The sequence below is a fragment of the Lontra canadensis genome, unplaced genomic scaffold, assembly GCF_010015895.1.
Source record: "Lontra canadensis isolate GAN:19392208 unplaced genomic scaffold, GSC_riverotter_1.0 scaffold74, whole genome shotgun sequence".
NCBI lineage: Eukaryota > Metazoa > Chordata > Mammalia > Carnivora > Mustelidae > Lontra > Lontra canadensis.
Genome location: NW_022631068.1, coordinates 139,801 through 157,437, shown reverse-complemented (window position 1 = coordinate 157,437; position 17,637 = coordinate 139,801). Strand labels below are relative to the sequence as shown.

The following is a 17,637-nucleotide window of genomic DNA, read 5'->3' as shown; positions in this document are numbered from 1 at the left end:
GACTCTCTCCCACTGCCTATTTCCTGGTCTGCGGGTCCCACCGCCCTATAAGCCCCGTAACCCAAGGGCCAGCCATGCAGCCAGCATTCTATGTATCTGTTGAAAAGATGAGTGGAATACATGTTTAATACCTTTATGCTGAGCCTGAGTTCTTTTTCTGTAACTGAGAATAATACTATCTATTGTATCTATTGTCAATGCTATCTATGATAACAGTGACTTGATTTAAGGACTCTGCAAGTGTCAGGCCACGGTGAGAGTGTGATAAACAGTAGCCCTTTGTTATTCTCATGCCCCGAGAGTCTGCTGTACACTCAGCCCCGTGGTCCGTTATGCTGAAGGCGACGCAGAAAATGTGACAAAGCCCAGAACTCTTTGATCGTGCTTGATGAGAGCCCATCAACTTTGGCAGTATCGCCATTGTTATCTCTAGTGTTATGATCATGATTGAAAAAGTGTATTTTTGGGACCCAGTGAGTCAGCAGTCTGAAAAGGATGGCACACAAGAAAAAGCCAGAAACAACAAAAGGAGGTAACTGTTCCTCTTCTGATGCGCAGGACCAAAGAAACCCAACGGGAAATATGAGCTTCACAGAGTGAATGCTACGACGTCATCAGACAGCAGTGCGCAAGCAAATCTTATTTTACCTCCACTCCGTCATCAAACAGAAAGGGATACAGTGTACAAACGGGGAAGGGGGTATTCAAACTTATGGGCTCCAAGACCCTTCAAAGGGTGATCTAGTCAGGGTTCTGTGAGGAGATGAAGCATGTCCTTGGTATTGGGGGAGCTATGGATCCGACCAAGTTGTATCTGATGCCCCCAGACAAAGGGAGAGCTGTCAGGAGCAGAAACCTGGATGCAAGAGAATGACCTGAATTTCTAAGAGGTAGATTCTAGAAACACAGCTCAGTGACCCTGAAATCCTAGAACAGATTCCTAATTGCTGATCTGTGAGCCCCTCAGGCAGAAGCCAGCCAGAGCCCAGGAGGAACAAATCAGGCCCAGACAATCGGCTTCCTTTTCATTAGGGACCGTGGGCTCCTAGCAGAGGGGAACACGACAGTAAACCTGGTATATCTTGATTTCGTTAAAATGCCCCGGTGGGATGTCCTTGTTCATCCATTTCACCCCTGGCCTCCCAGCAGTTGTGCCAGTGGAGACATCCAGCAAACAAAACCTTGGTTCCTGGGGTTGCAGGTTTTCTGGAAGGGGGCAGGGGAAGTCTCATGGGGACGTGTGGGTTGCATTTCCATTCCTGCCCTGTCTACTGACAGTATTATTTATGCCTGCCTCTTTCCCCCAGTGGGACAAGGCTCCTCGATGCCTGAAAGCACATCTTGCTCAGTGTGAGCCTGGGCCCAGGATCCTACATGATGACCTGCGTGGTTGAAGCCAGGATTGTGATTCAGACTAGCTCACAGAGGAGCCACCGCTCAGAGGCACTGGCAATGGGGCACAGGTAAGAGAGAACATCTGGAAGGTAAGATAGGAAGTACCAAGAGTTTAACCCAGCTGATATTTTTAAAATGTCTCTAATAATAATAATGGCTAGCATTTATTGAGTGCATGCCATGAGCCAAGCACTGTTCTAAATGCCTCATATAGTATTAACTCATTTTATACGATCATCATGCCCATTACAGATGAGACTCTGAAATTCAGTGGTGGTGTGTGCATTGCTCAGGGTCACACAGAGGACTAGGGTCCAGGCTTTAGGATTTTGAGAGGAGGTCCTGGAGCAGATGGAAGGATGACGACAACAGACAACAAACAAATGACAGGTGTTTGCATTTGCTAACTGGAAGCCAGACTCCCTTCCAAGGTCACAACCACACTTAGCCCTCCAGCTCTCTTCCTTCACACCAAGTGCCTCCTTCTGCTCCCACCTCCCTGACTGGGAGTCCTCCAGCTTTGTGTGGTGCTGGCCCTCTATGACACAGCCAGAGGACAGAAGAACAGTCCTTAGAAAAATGAAGCAGATCGCCAACACTCCACTCAAATGGAGGAAGGAAGAGGGGCGTGGATAGTGGGCACACCTCTTCTGTCCCTCATTTCTTGGTTCCTTTTGTGAGAGTCATGTGAACAGCTGTGGGCCCTAAAGGAATCAGGGATGAGGAAACCACAATCCCAGCTAAGGCCTTAAGTGCCACTAGCTTTACAGAGAGACCTGTTTCAAGGATGCAGCCCTCATGGAAGCTCCTGCAGCCGGCTGCCTTGGCAGCCCCTTCCCTAAGCCCTATGCTGGGTTCATCCTAGTGAGCAGAAATTCCAAGTACGATGCCTCCTGACAGCATGTCAGAAAATGGACTCAAGATAATCCCTTTGCTGTCTGTCCTCAATGGTGTTGCAAAAAGAACTTGGATTTTGGGATCTGACAGACCTGGATTCAAATCCTGACTCTATACCAGATTAGTGCATGACCTTGAGAAAATCATGAACCCCCATGAATGAGGTTACCTCAATTATACCTGCCTCCTAGGAGCTTCATAAGGGTTAAATGTGATCACTTGCAAAAGCCCCTAATAGATGGGAAAGGAAGGGAAAGGTAATGGAAGAGGGAAGGAAAAAGAGAAGAATAAAGGAAGAGAAGGAAAAAGGAAAGGAGAGGAAAGGAAAGGAAAGGAAAGGAAAGGAAAGGAAAGGAGGGGATAAAGGGAAAGAGAAGAGAAGGGGAGGGAAGGGAAAGAAAAGGGAAGGGAAGAGGGAAGGAAGGGAAAGGATAAAGGGAAAGAGAAATGAAAAGGGAAAAGGGAAGGGAAGGGAAGGGAAGGGAAAGGAAGGGAAGGGAAGGGAAGGGAATGGAAAGAATCATGTGCTTGGCACATGGCAGCCTCAAAGAGGAAGTGTTCTTTGTGGAAGGAGGAGTTGAGAAATGTGTCTCAGGGCAGAGATGCTGCCTTGGCCCTGAGAACAGTGGAAAGGACACAGGCAGGAGTGAGTGAGAAAGAGGAGGCTCCATCACTTCCGACCCTACCCCACAACCCTGCCCAAGGTGCTTCCTAACTCATTGGAAATCTCACCCTCGAGGCTGCAGCCTTGGTTCTCTGGGGCTCTCAGCAATGCCTCCCCCACCAGAAGAGGCTAGTTTACAAGACAAACCTGAAGCCTTAAGTTTCTCTGATTTAATTCAATGCCCGCTGTGACAACTGCTCATTTGGACAGCTCATTTCTGCTCCTGCCTCTTCTTAGAGGCAGACCTTGCTCACCTCCATTTGGCGAACAAGCCAGCTTGGGTTCAGAAGGAAATGGTAGACGATTTACAGTAAATTATTCAGTTAGAACCAGGACGGGAGCGGCTTCTGCCATTGTTTGATGGGCTAATCCTGGTATGGTTCAAGGCTGGGCTGGGATTATTTAATCTGCAGAATCCATTAGGGCTGTCAACAAGGCAGGACAGTAAATATTGTGGAAAGAGGTTAAGTTCCGCTCTGTGCTAGGTATAGGGAGGAGGCAGCTGGGGGAGTGGGTGGGGGAGGAATGAGACGTGGGGATTCAATCAAGTCCCTCATTATGTGATCCCCTACACCCTCATTATTTCTCTTAGAATTTATCACAATTGTAATTAAACAACTGAAATTAGTGGCTTTAAGTTTTCTCCCTTGAGGATCCTGGGAGCAGGGACCGGAGGTCTGTCCTGCCCACTGCTGTATCCCCCACACCCCCTCCTGACAGGTGCCTGGTGCACAGTGATCAGATCGATCAGCTCGATGAACTCTTATTGACTGACTGGGTAGGTTCTTACCGGAACCCCAGATTCCTCGCTGGTGAAAGAGAGACAGGCGCCTATGCTGTCACACTGTGATCAGTACTGGTTGAGAGGGTTGTGAGAGGGCCTTTTCCAACCATATATGCTGCAGGGAAAGGGCTTGGCATCCTAACACCCACTGAGACAAAGCCACTTGCCCCTCCTGAGTTTCTGTGGTCCTCACTGTCCAATCATACCTGGCTGAGCAGGCTCCTTCCCCACCATGAGCTCTTTGCTCTGCTAGGCAATTTCTTCCAGACAGACAGACAGACAGACAAGAGACAGTTGCATGACAACTGCAAAAACTGGGGGGAAAAAGGGAGGTTGCTAAGGGAGGTCCAGAAGGTTTTCCAGCTGTGCTAGGCAGGAATGGAAGGTGAGGGGGGAGAAGGGGTCACGGCAAGTTTCTCAAGGCATGACCCTAAAAGTGACCCTTGCAAGAGGCATTTGAAGACAAAGGAAAGGGGTAGGTTCAAAGGGAAGAGTGCAGGGGCAGAGGGAAGAGCATGGGAATTTCAAGGAACTGCAAGTGTCTCTAGAAGGCTGTAGTGAGCACTTCAGGCTGGGGGAGAGGTTTAGGGAAACTATCCTAGTGGCATGGGAATGCAGAAGGAGTGGCCACTTTCAGCTGAACTGGGTCTTAAATGCAGGGTGGGATTTTGCCAAGTGAAGATAAGACAAGGACATCCAGTGCCAAGAGAGCAGTGTGAGAAGTGGCAAAAAGACCAGAAAATGAAGCAAGTATTCAGGGACCCAGATTCCTTCATGGGGCTGGAGGGAAGGCGCCACTGTGGCACCTTCTTTGGATGCCAGATTCTTTGGACTCTATTCTGTGGGTGATAGGGAGTCACTGAAGGTTGTTTGAGTAGGGGACTGAAATGATCAGAGTGGAATTTCAGCTTCCATGGTGACCAGTAAGTGGATGGACTCCAGGGAGTGAGGCCAGCAGCAGGGGTCCATTTAAGAGACAGATGCTACTCCCAAGGGAGACCACAAAAGTCCTGGGGTTAGAGCCATGGGGACTTGCAGTAGAAAGGAGGGCGGTTACAATGAGCTTTAGGAGGTAATGACAATGAGCTTCCCTCTTGCCCCCACTCAAGGCCCTGTTGATCTGCAAGAGGGTGGCAATAGTCATCAAGACATTTCAGTATTGCGAGCTGGGGTGGTCAGCATCCTGCAGCAATCAGATATCTGACTCTCTGACTCTCATTCCCAGGGGAGGCACAAGAAACTAAGCAGGCTGTCACCTAGCTTGAATGGACTACTATAACCTACTGAATGGGCTGAGCCTTATGAAATACAGACAGAGCAACTCTCTAGAGGAAGCCCGAGTGACACTTTACAGCTGTCAGGCAACAGGGTCCAGTAAGTGGACAGAATAGACCTCTGGGCTCCCAGAGCTGGGCAGCCCAGAATGACTGTGTGTCAGGTAGGGGCCATCCAGACCTGAGCTCTGCTCCTCCATTCCAGAGTTAGAACAGTTTCAACAAAGCACAAACAAGGCTCTGAGTCTCCCCCTGATTAACTGGATACATCTATCTTCTAGGCTTTACCTGAAAAGTAACAAGAATCCCACCTGCACAAATATGTCAAGGGTAAGACTATAGCCTCCAGCCTCCAGCCACAATCTAGGTAGCCTTCCTGGAGGAGCTCACATCATAAAGCTAGAGTATTAGAATTAGTAGGAGCCTTTAGGGATTCCTGCTTTGTAATAATAACTATAATGATAATAATGAGAAGGAGAAGAGGGAGAAATATTTAGGGTACGAACATTATGTTAGACATTATGGTAAGTGCTTTAAATTTCATCCTCAAAATGCTCTTGTTATCCCCATTTTTCAGATGAGGAAACTGAAGCACAGAGACAAGCCTGGGCAGATGGAGAGAACGATTCAGAGAGTGGAAGAGATCTGCTTGAAGTCACACAGCAGCTGAGCTATATCTGGGACATGCACCCTGGTCTCCTCACTGCCATCCACTTCCCCATGGGAAATCCAAGGAAGGCTTTGTGTGATTAGAGCCCTGAGAGACCCACCCAGGCTCAGAGTGACTTACCCTGGGAAATCAATGGATCTGGCAGTTCGCCATCTACAAAGTGGGATAGTTACTCATGCTCTTTCTCTTTTGCTGCTGCTATCAACACAGGGAAATGAAAAGTGGAGAGAGAAATTACAGGGATTCCTAGTCTAATTAGGCCCAGTTTTGGAATGAGCCAGGCATGTTGATGCAGACTCCCCAGAGGTCTGAGAGAAGGAGCCAGAGTCAAGATCTCCCTGCAAAGTTCTATGTGCCCCAGTCCCCAATCAATATGACATCCCATCTTCTAAATGGCTCCAACTTGTCAAAGACAAGCCCTAAGCAGCCTTTCCTGGAGGAGAATGTGTAACAGTCCTAGAGGAAGCCCAAATTCCTGGAGACTGGAAAGCCATGCTGACCCCCATCCTATACCCCAGGGTGGGTCCTTCCTGGCTCCAGGACTCTGACATCCCAGCCGCCCATCAGATGTGCGCCCAGCCCTGAACCACACAAGGAAACTGCGGTTGCTGGCATTTGGGAGCTGGACTTGAGCTGCTGACTTTCTAAGGGTCAGAAGTAGCAAATGGCGCCCCAGACCTCCAGGACCTTTGGCAGAGCGTAGCCCCTAGGAGATGCTCGGCTGGACCTTTTGGCCACCCCAGTCCAGACCTCTGTTGCTTAAGATTAGAGATTTGGAGTCAGTTACTAGCCGTATGATCACGGGCATTAAGTGTCCTTATCTGTAAAGTTGGGTATATAAGAAGGACAATGGAAGCAATGGTTCCTTCCTCATGGTGCTACGGTGTGGATCATTGAGATCCCATGTGCACCCAGCATACAGGGGTGCTTGATATAAGACTGGTTCTATTTCTCTCCTGGTGAGGACAAGTACCTTGCAGTTGGGGAACAGCCAGATGGAGGCCACACTACAGCCTCCTAAACTATATCCAACTAGTCAACTGCTTTTTACTCTTTAACTTTTTAATTATCCCTTCTTACTTTCTAACTTTTCCTGATGTGAATGTTAGCCAACTGCTCAAACGTTCCTTAGCTCTGATTTGCAAAAGTGAGAGCTCTCTCTCCCTGGGCCCAGATCCCAGGGTGCTAAAATTAACAACCAGTATACTTTAAGCTAATGACTTACTGGTCGTGACTGCCACAAAGAGACATAATTTTCAGATAAAAGCCATTAGAGAAAATTGAATAGCTCGAGCATGGTGAAAATTTGGATACATCTTGTTTCATAAATCACACTCAGAGGTTACACTGGGCAAGCTATTTCCCTCACTGAGTCACGATGAGGCCCCAGTTTGAGGGGTTCTATACACCCTTGGGAAAGAAGACATAGGGGAGAGAACCATGCAATCTGGGGCATAGAAGGAGTCAAACATGAACAGCCCATTCACAGAATGTTGTCTTATTAAGGTTCATTTAAGTCTGATATGTCACATGTCCTAGTAGCATCCAAACAGTGCAATGCAAGGTGTCTAGTACTGAGTAGGAACTCAATAAATATTAGTCATTACCCAATAGGGCATTCCATGGTTCTCCAAAAACATAGTGCCCTTCCATAATGCTATGCATTGGTAATGGCACCGCAACATGTCCAGACCAAAATATCGTCAATTCTCTTCTTCTATCTCCAGGTAATACCAATGTTTCAGGACTCAGTTCTAATCCCACCTCATCTGAGAGGCCTTCTCCAACCACTCTAACTGATAGTAATTTCTCCCTCCAAAAAGTTCCCTAGGAATCAATGAAAGTGGGAGGTCTTGAACAGTTTTAAATTATATTGTAGTAGAAGGTATATTTTCTCCATGTCCCTCTCTCTTCCCCAGTCCACCTGTTAAGTGAAGCCACACAATTGGAAAGTCACAATACAGCAAGACCAAAAGATCGAGGAAGATGAGTCCTGAACACTTTTTGGGGTAGAGCCACCCAACTCACATCAGTCCAGGGGGGCGGTAAGTAAGAAACACACGTAATGTGCTAGACCACTAATACTGGGGGGCTGTTTATTATCGCAACTAATCTGAATTAACCTAATTACAAAAACTAAAATAGATGCTATACTTAAGGCATCTGTAAGTGTGCTAGACACAGAAGTCTCTCAGTAAATAAGCTCCTTTTCTCTTCTTCTTCGGCCTTGGAGATGGTGGAATACTGTGTTTGTCTACTGACAAAGCCCTCTGGAACCTGACTCTAGTTCCCGTACCATACAGCCAGAGTCCAGAAGTTGATGAGGTAAGAGTAGGATGGAATAAATACCTACAAACGTTCAAAGTCCCATCAGTTCCGAGACTAAGATGCCTTCTCTGCTCATATGCATCCATTCACAATAATAGCTAAATTTTATTATACTCAGGTGGTTCTCAGATGCAATTTTTTTCATATTTTAGCAACTGAAATAAGGATGCATGTTTCAGTCAATGGTATCTTGGCACTGTGTCACAGTTTCATTGAAAGCATATTTTCTCTTTGAAGAAGTAACAGGTCATCTTATAATCTGTGGCATCTTAAATTCAATGAAATATAGTACTGGGCACTTAAGTATATGCCAAGCACTCTTCTAAGTGCTTCCCAGAAATAAATTCATTTATTTCTCAAAAAATCCAAAATAATCAGTATTACTATTATCCCCATTTTAAAGCTGCGGAAATGAAGACCCAGAGGGATTCAAAAATTTGCCAAGGCACACAGCTAGTAAGCTGAGTGACAATAAAGATGACACCCTCTCTTTAAGGAACTTCATACCATGCCACTGTTTTTCAGCTCCTGGTTTTTAGGTGACTAAATAGAGTCCCCTTCCCATAGAGAAAGATCACACATGAATTTTATGTTTGGCAACATGGTGGATCACATATCTAAAATACTTCTCCATAAGAAGAATTTGGAAGGACTGATAAAAATGTTGTCAATGGTTTTAAAATGCATCACAAAAAGATAAGCAATCTGGAGAGGCCAGGAAGAAAACAAAAGCAGGAACCAGGGGTAATAAGCAAGAACTGAAGGGAGTTTTTGCCCTAAGAACATCTGCCACTGTACTCCTTAAGCTTCTGTTTCACATGTGTATGGGGCGGGGAAAACTAGGCACAAAGTCTAGGGATTAGGGAAGGAATCAAATAGGGGTCCAAAAGATCAGAAGCTCAATGTTAAGAGTAAATGAGAAATAATCTTCCATACAGAAGATGCAAGAAAAGTGTCGCAAATTTTGCATTGAGTAAAGGGAAGTAAAATCTCTCCCAAGAATTAACGACCACAATATGGCCTTCATATAGGTTTGTGGCCTGAATTCCCACTATCTGGAAGGGAGGGACTCAATTAGAGAATTAAGTTTCAAGAAATAAAAGAGAGCCTTGGAAATATTTTCAAGGAAAAAAGGCTATAAAATATGACCAAGCAGATTTGAGAAAGAACCAAATTTGAGATGGAACTTTTATAAATTAAAAATGTATAATTAAAATGAAAAACTCACTGGATAGATTAATCACAGCTAAGGAATGAATTAGTGTACTAAAAGGACAAAAGAAATGATCCAAAATGTAGCTCAGAAAGACAAAGGGAGAGAAAATGTGAGTGAAATAAAGCTAAGGAATAAAGAGTTAAGTAGTCTACCAAGTATTTAATCAGATTTCCAAAGGCAGATAAAATAAAAAGAACAGAGGAAAAAGTGATATTCAAAGAAACAGTGGCTGAATTTTTTCCCAGAAATTTTGAAAGACAAAGCAACTTTCAAATCCAGGAATGCCAATGAATTTCAAGCAGGAAAAATACAAAATATATACACACCCTAGAAAACTCCTAAGACTAAAGAACACCAAAGATAAAGATTTTAAAGCAACCAAAGGGAGCAAAAGAGAAGGAGAGAGACAAAGACTCAGAGAGACAGAGAGACAGAGAGAATTAGACCAACAGGTGACCACTTAGGAGCAACAATGAAAGTTAGCAGGCAATGAGAAAATATCTGATTACAAAAAATAATTGTCCTAAAATTCTATATCTGTAGAAACTCTTTTCAAGAGTAAGGATGAAATAAAGAAATTTTCAAACAGGTAAAAACCCCACAAAGGAAATTCTAAAGGATTTCAGGCGGAATGGAAGATTTGAGATGGAAGAATGGAAGATTTGAGATACAAGAAAGAATGACGAGCAAACTTACTTGTAACATTTGAGTAAATCTAAACAAACCTTAATTATAAGAAACAATTACACTTCACCTGTGAGGTAAGGGGAAAAAAGATAAATCCAAAATACTCTATGCAAATTCAAAAGGGATGACTAAAGTGTTCTAAGTTTCTTTTATTTGAGGAGAAGGAAAATAGAGATGTAACTTTAGCCTTATTAGGTAATGATTAATGTTGTAATATCTAGGGTTACCTTATTAGGTTATGATAAATGCTATAATATGTATGCATAACTAAAATAATTTACATAAAAATAAAAATAAATATTACCATTCAAATAAGTTAAAAGGGGAAAAAATAAATGAGTAATAAAAAAAGCAACCTAAAAGAAGAAAAAAGAAGTTTGGGGGGCTATTATTGGTGAATAATAGTAATCATAGTAAGGGGAAGACAAATTAAACAAGCTAATTATAAGCAAAGATTATAAAGTGTGCATTCCACTTACACACATTCACTCACACACACATACACAGACACACACACACACACACACACACACACAGGAAAAGAGAGAAAGAAAAGTAGAGAAAAAATTGAGAAAGTGTGCCATGTTCCAGCAACAATATCCCAAAAATAAAAAGACCCAAAACAACTTAAAGTTAAATGCTCCAAAAGATAAACCAGAGAAATATTTACTTAAAGATGTCTTCAAGACAATAACCATTATGGAAAAGAAGAAATTTGTTACATAAAAATAAAAAGATGGACCCGCCAAGAAAATATAATAGTGAGGATGTACATGATAACAACAATAATCTTAAAATATACAAAGCAAAAACTGATAAAATTTCAAGGAAAAATGAACAAGTCCAGAATCACAGACGGAGAGGCCAACACAATTTTTCCATTAATTGATAGCTCAAGCAGAAAAATGATCAGTGAAGATATAGGACATTTGAATGACACAAGTTAGATTTAATGTTTATAAACAGAACACTGCATTTAACTTATCAGAAATACACATTCTTTTCAAGGATTCATGAATTGTTTTTTTTTTTTAATGACTAGAGACTAGAGCATAAGCAAGCCTCCATAAATTTCAAATGATTGGTATCCTATAGACTGCAATCTCTACCCCAATATAAATACCCCCATAATTTGGATATTTTAAACATATAAATCAGAGGTCAAAGAAGAAATCAGAACAGAAATTAAAAACCAAATCCAAATTATTATAAAAATACTTATACAACATCACATTGTATACAGATAAAATTAAAAGCAAAAATTACAGCATTAAAAGAGAAAATAAGAAAATATAAAAATTAGAAGATTTTTAACTTCTAAAATAAGACACTTTATTTTTTTAATTTCTTTTCAGCGTAACAGTATTCATTGTTTTTGCACCACACCCAGTGCTCCATGCAATACATGCCCTCCCTAATACCCACCACCTTGTTCTCCCAACCTCCCACCCCCTGCCCCTTCAAGACCCTCAGGTTGTTTTTCAGAGTCTGTAGTCTCTCATGGTTCACCTCCCCTTCCAATTTCCCTCAACTCCCCTCTCCTCTCCATCTCCCCATGTCCTCCATGTTATTTGTTATGCTCCACAAATAAATGAAACCATATGATAATTGACTCTCTCTGCTTGACTTATTTCACTCAGCATAATCTCTTCCAGTCCCATCCATGTTGTTACAAAAGTTGGGTATTCATCCTTTCTGATGGAGGCATAATACTCCATAGTGTATATGGACCACACCTTCCTTATCCATTCATCCGTTGAAGGGCATCTTGGTTCTTTCCACAGTTTGGCAACCGTGGCCATTGCTTCTATAAACATTGGGGTACAGATGGCTTTTCTTTTCACTACATCTGTATCTTTGGGGTAAATACCCAGTAGTGCAATTGCAGGGTCATAGGGAAGTTCTATTTTTAATTTCTTGAGGAATCTCCACACTGTTCTCCAAAGTGGCTGCACCAACTTGCATTCCCACCAACAGTGTAAGAGGGTTCCCCTTTCTCCACATCCCCTCCAACACATGTTGCTTCCTGTCTTGCTAATTTTGGCCATTCTAAGTGGTGTAAGGTGGTATCTCAATGTGGTTTTAATTTGAATCTCCCTGATGGCTAGTGATGATGAATATTTATTCATGAAGACACTTTATTTTTAAAAAAAATATTTATTTATTTGAGAGAGGAGGAGCACATGCAGGCAGGGGGAAGGGAAAGAGGGAGAGAATCTCAAGCAGATTCCCGGCTGAGTGTGGAGCTCCATGCAGGGCTGATCTCATGGCCCATGAGATCATAACCTGAGCCAAAACCAAGAGTTGGACACTTAACTGACTAAGCCACTGAGGCATACCAACATAAGACATTTCAGAGAAGAGAATAATTCTAAGGAAATTAGCAGAAGAAAAATAGTTAAGATAGGAGAAAAAACATTAAGCAAAACACAATGAAGACACAAAACAAAATGTAAACACAAATGAAAGGATCAGTAGAGTCAAAGTTAGTTTTTGAAAGCACAAAAAAAATAGACAAAACTCTGAGATGATCAGAGGGAAGAAAGGTCAGAAAAAAAAAGAACACAGACACTATTAACAATAAAAAGGAATTTATAACTACAGTGCAGCAGAGATAAAAGAATATTATGGATAATATTATATGGACAGGAATATTCTACAATATTATTATTCATAAATGCAATATTATTATTCATAAATAAGTTGGACAAATTTCTAGAGAAATGTGTTAGCCAAAATTGACTCAGTAAGAAACAGATCTACAACCAGGAAATAAACTAATTTTCCCATAAAGAAAACCAAGTACAGAGAAGTTCACAGATGAGTTTCTATCATTTAAAAAAAAAAAAAAGATAAACTCACTGAAACTTTTCCAGAAAACACACCTCAATTCATTTTATGAGGCTTACATAATTTTGATACTGAAACTAAGCAAAAACACAAGAAAGGAAATTTATAGGCCAATCTCATATACAAACATAGATGAAAATACACTAAACAAAATACCATCAAACAACCCAGCTGCATATGAAAAGGTCAATACACCATGGCCAAGTTGGTTTTAGCCTAATGTTTCAGCTGTTTTAACATTAGAAAATAGATTAATGAAACCCACTGCATTAATGGGCTAAAAAGGGAAAACTTTATGATCATGTTAATAGATGAAGAAAAACAACTTTATAAAATTCAACAGCCACTTATAATAAAACCTTTTAGTAAACTAGAAATACAATAGATCTCCTCTAAACTGATTAAAGGGCATCTACCAAGAACAAAATATACCAGGAATGACATACTTATTGATGACATGTTGAAAGCATTTCCTATGAGACCAAAAGCAAAATAAAAATCCCCAGTTCCCACTAACTTCTATTCATTATTGTACTACAGATCTTAGCTAGTGTAGAAAGAAAGAAAACTTATAAGAATGGAAAGAAACAAAACTGTCATTATTTGCAATTAATATGATTTTCCACAGGGTTGCCACATCTGCCTATGCACAACAGCACACAGCCAAGGGAGTGAGTGGAGCTTGCTTTTGGCATTCTGCTGTGACCACCCAGTCACACTCCTTACACAGACACAAACCTGTAGTCCCCTGGGCATGCCTAGTCTCCAGGGATTCACATCTCCCCAGATGTCATTCCCTAATTCTTATTAAAATGTAACATGAACTAGCAAGTCACTCTCATTGTGAATATAGAAAACTCAAAAGTATCTACAATAAACTATTTTAATTCATAAAATGACTTAGGAAGTTGGCGTTAAATGAATATACAAAAGTCAAGTGTAGTCCTAGACACTGGCACAAATGTAAAGTGAAATGTAGAACAAAAAGCATTAACAAGAGCAACAAAAATATGTAAGGTATATACAAGTTAATCTTAAAATGTGCAAGTTCCTAAATGAGAACAAATACTATTAAAATATATTAAAGAAGGCCAAAATAAATAAGAGATATTTCATATATATAGATAGGAAAATGTCAATTTACTGTAAACTGATGTATAGATACAATGTAATCCCAGTCAAATCCCCATAGGATTTTGTCCTAGAACTTCATGAGTTAAATCTGAAATGTATAACCAAGATTATTCCTGAAAAAGAAAAATAATATCTAAGGTCAAAAACAAGAGAAGGGTGCCCACTTTCAACATTCCCATTCAACACAGTACCAGAGCCCTAGCTAGAGCAATTAGGCAAGAAAAGGAAATAAAAGGAATCCAAAGCAGAAAGGAAGAAGTAAAACTGCCTCTGTTTGCAGATGACACAATATTATATATAAAAAACCCCTAAAAAATAAATACATATAAAAAATTATATATAAGAACCCTTAAAAAAAACAAAAAACTATTAGAACTAATAGATGAATTCAGTATATTTCAGGATTAAAAAGCCACATATTAAAAAAAAGTTGCATTTCTAAATATTAATAACAAACTAAAGAAGAAATAAAGAAAATAATCTCATTTACAGTAACATCAAAAATAATAAAATACTTAGGAATAAATTTAACTAAGGATGTGAAAAATATGTACACTGACAACTATAAAACACTGATGAAAGTGTTTTATAAATAAATATAAATAAATGGAAAGACATACTATGTTCATAGATGAGAATAATTAATGTTGTTAAAGTGTCTACACTACACAAAGCCATTTACAGACCCAATATAATTCTTACTAGAATTCTAATGACATTTTAAAAAAAGATTTACTTTATTTATTTGACACAGAGACATAACGAGAGCGAGAACACAAGCAGGGTGAGTGGGAGCAGGAGAAGCAGTCTTCCCGTGAGCAGGGAGCCCAATGCGGGGCTCCATCCCAGGACCCTGGGATCATGACCTGAGCTGAAGGCAGACGCTTAACAACTGAGCCACCCAGGCACCCCTCTAATGACATTTTTTCACAAAAAGAGAAAACTATCCTAAAATTCATATGACACCACAAAAGACTTCAAAGCAATCTTAAGAAAGAACCAAACTAGAGGTTTTCTGCTTTCAAACTATATTACAAAGCTATACTAATCAAAACTGTGTGGGAAAATGATAAAAACAGACACCTAGACCAGTGGGGAAAATTGAGAGCCCAGAAATAATCCCCCACAAATATGACTAACTAACATTTGACAGGGAGCCAAGAATATTCAATGGGGAAAAGAAAAGCTCTTCAATAAGCAGTGCTGGGAAAACTAAATATTCACATGCAAAAGAATGAAATTGGACCCCTCTCTTATAGTGTCCGCAAAAATTAATTCAAAATAGATTAAAGACTTTGTTGTCAATCCTAGAACTATAAAACTAGAAGAAAGCATGGGAGGAAAAACTCTCTGAAATTGGTCTCGACAATGACATGGTGGCCACCCTGGGCTCATGAAGCAATGAAAAGACTGTGACAGAGAGGAAGGGTGTTCCTCCTCCCTCACCCCCTTGTGCCTTTCTTTCTTCCTCCTCCTCTCCTTTCTGGCCAAGTCTCATCCATTTCCCCTAAGGGCACTCTAATGCTACATAAAGGCAAGGCTTCCCAGCACCGCAGGAAAACAGGGTGCAAGCCCACAAACTATTTCCCCATCACCACTTGTGCAAAAACTGATTTGGATGCCTCTCTGAGTTTGAACAAAGGCAGTGCCAGGATTTCAAGTGTCTCTGTTTTTGCACTGGAGACCTTTCCCTGCTAAGTATGAAGATGAAAAAAACTGGAAACTGATCAAAACCTTATTCAGAGTTGGAATAGAAAGATTTATGGTGACAGCACTACCTGGCTAAAACTGTTCTGAGATTGCTTTGCTGTGATTCCTCTGAATCCAGTCACTGAGTTTGGAGGTGAGCTGCACAGAGAGGGAGGAAAACTCTTCTGCCCTTCTTGCAATGCAGTTTTGAATCACGCTCGCAAGGCTGCCGTTAGCGACCACCACAAGTCCAAGACTCACACCAAGAGCGAGGCAGCATATGAAGAGCAAAATGTGAGAATGAAGCAGAGGCTTCTAACTGCATCCCTTCAATGCAAAAGTACTGCACAAGCAGAAAGTCAGTGCTATCCAGGACTGTGTGAAAATGTGCCTGGAAGCCAACATCCCACTTGAGAAGGCTGATCACCCAGCAGTCCATGCTTTGGTCTCGCCATGTGAAGAACGGAGCCTCCATACCTAAGTCAGACCTGCTGAGGAGAGCATATCTGCCTCATGGACATGAGAATGAGAATGAATTCCTCAACTCACAAGACTGTTGACAAGGAGGTTGTTAACCACGTTATCAAGATAAATGTGGAGTATTTGAGTTGACAACAGCAAAAGAAAATACAAGCAACAGAAGCAAACAAAAACAAAAATAAAAAACAGAAAACCAAATGGGACTATATCAAGCAAAAAAAATGAAAAGACAACCTGTAGAATGGGAAAAATACTTGCAAACCACACATCTGATAAGGGGTTAATATCCAAAATATATAAGGAGCTCCTACAACTCAACAGCAAAAAACAAACAAACAAAACCCTTAACTTAAAAATCAGTTTAAAACGTACAAAAGGCTCAAATAGACGTTTCTTCAAAGAAGACGTACGAAAGACCAACACATACATGGAAGTTGCTCAGCATCACTCATCATCAGGGAAATGCAAATCAAACCACAAGGAGATATCACCTCACACCTCTAAGAATGGTTAGCATCGAAAAAGACAAAACAAATGTTGATGAGGATATGGAGAAAAGGGAACCCTTGTGCAATGCTGGTGGAAACGTAAATTGGTAAAACCACCATGGAAACAGTATGGCGGTTCCTCACGAAATTAAAAATAGAACTACCATATGAGCCAGTGATCTTACATCCAGATATATATCCGAAGGAAATGAAACCAGAAGCTCAAAGAGCTACCCGCATCCCCACACTCCTTGCAGCATAATTCAGAAGAAGAGCCGAGGCATGGAAATATCACATTTTCTATATATATGGAACACGATATATACACATATATATAATATATACATATACACATACACACACACATATATATATGCGCAGTGGAATATTATTCAACCATAAAAAAGGAAATCCTACCTTTTGCAACAACATGGATGGACCCTAACAGCATTATGCTAAGTGAACTAAATAAGGCAGAGAAAGAGAACTACTATATGACCTCACTTACATGTAGAATCTAAAAAAGCTGAATTCATAGAAACAGAAAGTAGAATCGTGGTTGCCAGGGGATGGGGGTTGGGGGAAATGAGGAGATATTGGTTAAAAGGCACAAATTTTCAGATGAATGAGTTCTAGGGATCTAACATATGGCACAGGGGATGACTATAATTAGCAATACTGTATTGCATCTTCGAAAGTTGCTGAGAGTAGATCCTCAATATTCTCACCACACTTATAAAAAAAAAAAAAAGTTAACTGTGAGTTGATGGGTATGTTAACTCACCTTACTATGCTAAGCATTTCACAGCCAATACATATATCAAATCATCACGCTATATACCCGAAACTTACACATTATTACATGTCAGTTATATCTTCATAAAGCTGGGGGGAAAGAAAAAACAAGAAGACCCAGGCTTGATCAGATACCTACCACCATGCTAACAGTCTGTGACAGAGAGCAGAGGGCCTGCTTTCTGCCTGGGCAGCCTGTGCATATCCAGGGACAGCCCCTCAGCACTGCACCTAGGGCTGCCCCGGCTTAGGATACTTTAACCTTACGGGGCACCCGTGTGTGGGG

General features: G+C 41.2%; 1 protein-coding gene and 1 pseudogene across 1 annotated transcript in view; one reads left to right on the top strand and one right to left on the bottom strand.

The window, feature by feature from the left end:
- Positions 1-17,637, bottom strand: part of INSC (INSC spindle orientation adaptor protein) — a 120,568-nt gene that overhangs the window by 88,959 nt on the left and 13,972 nt on the right. The window lies entirely within an intron of this gene.
- LOC116881377 lies at positions 1,375-16,229 on the top strand (annotated as a pseudogene).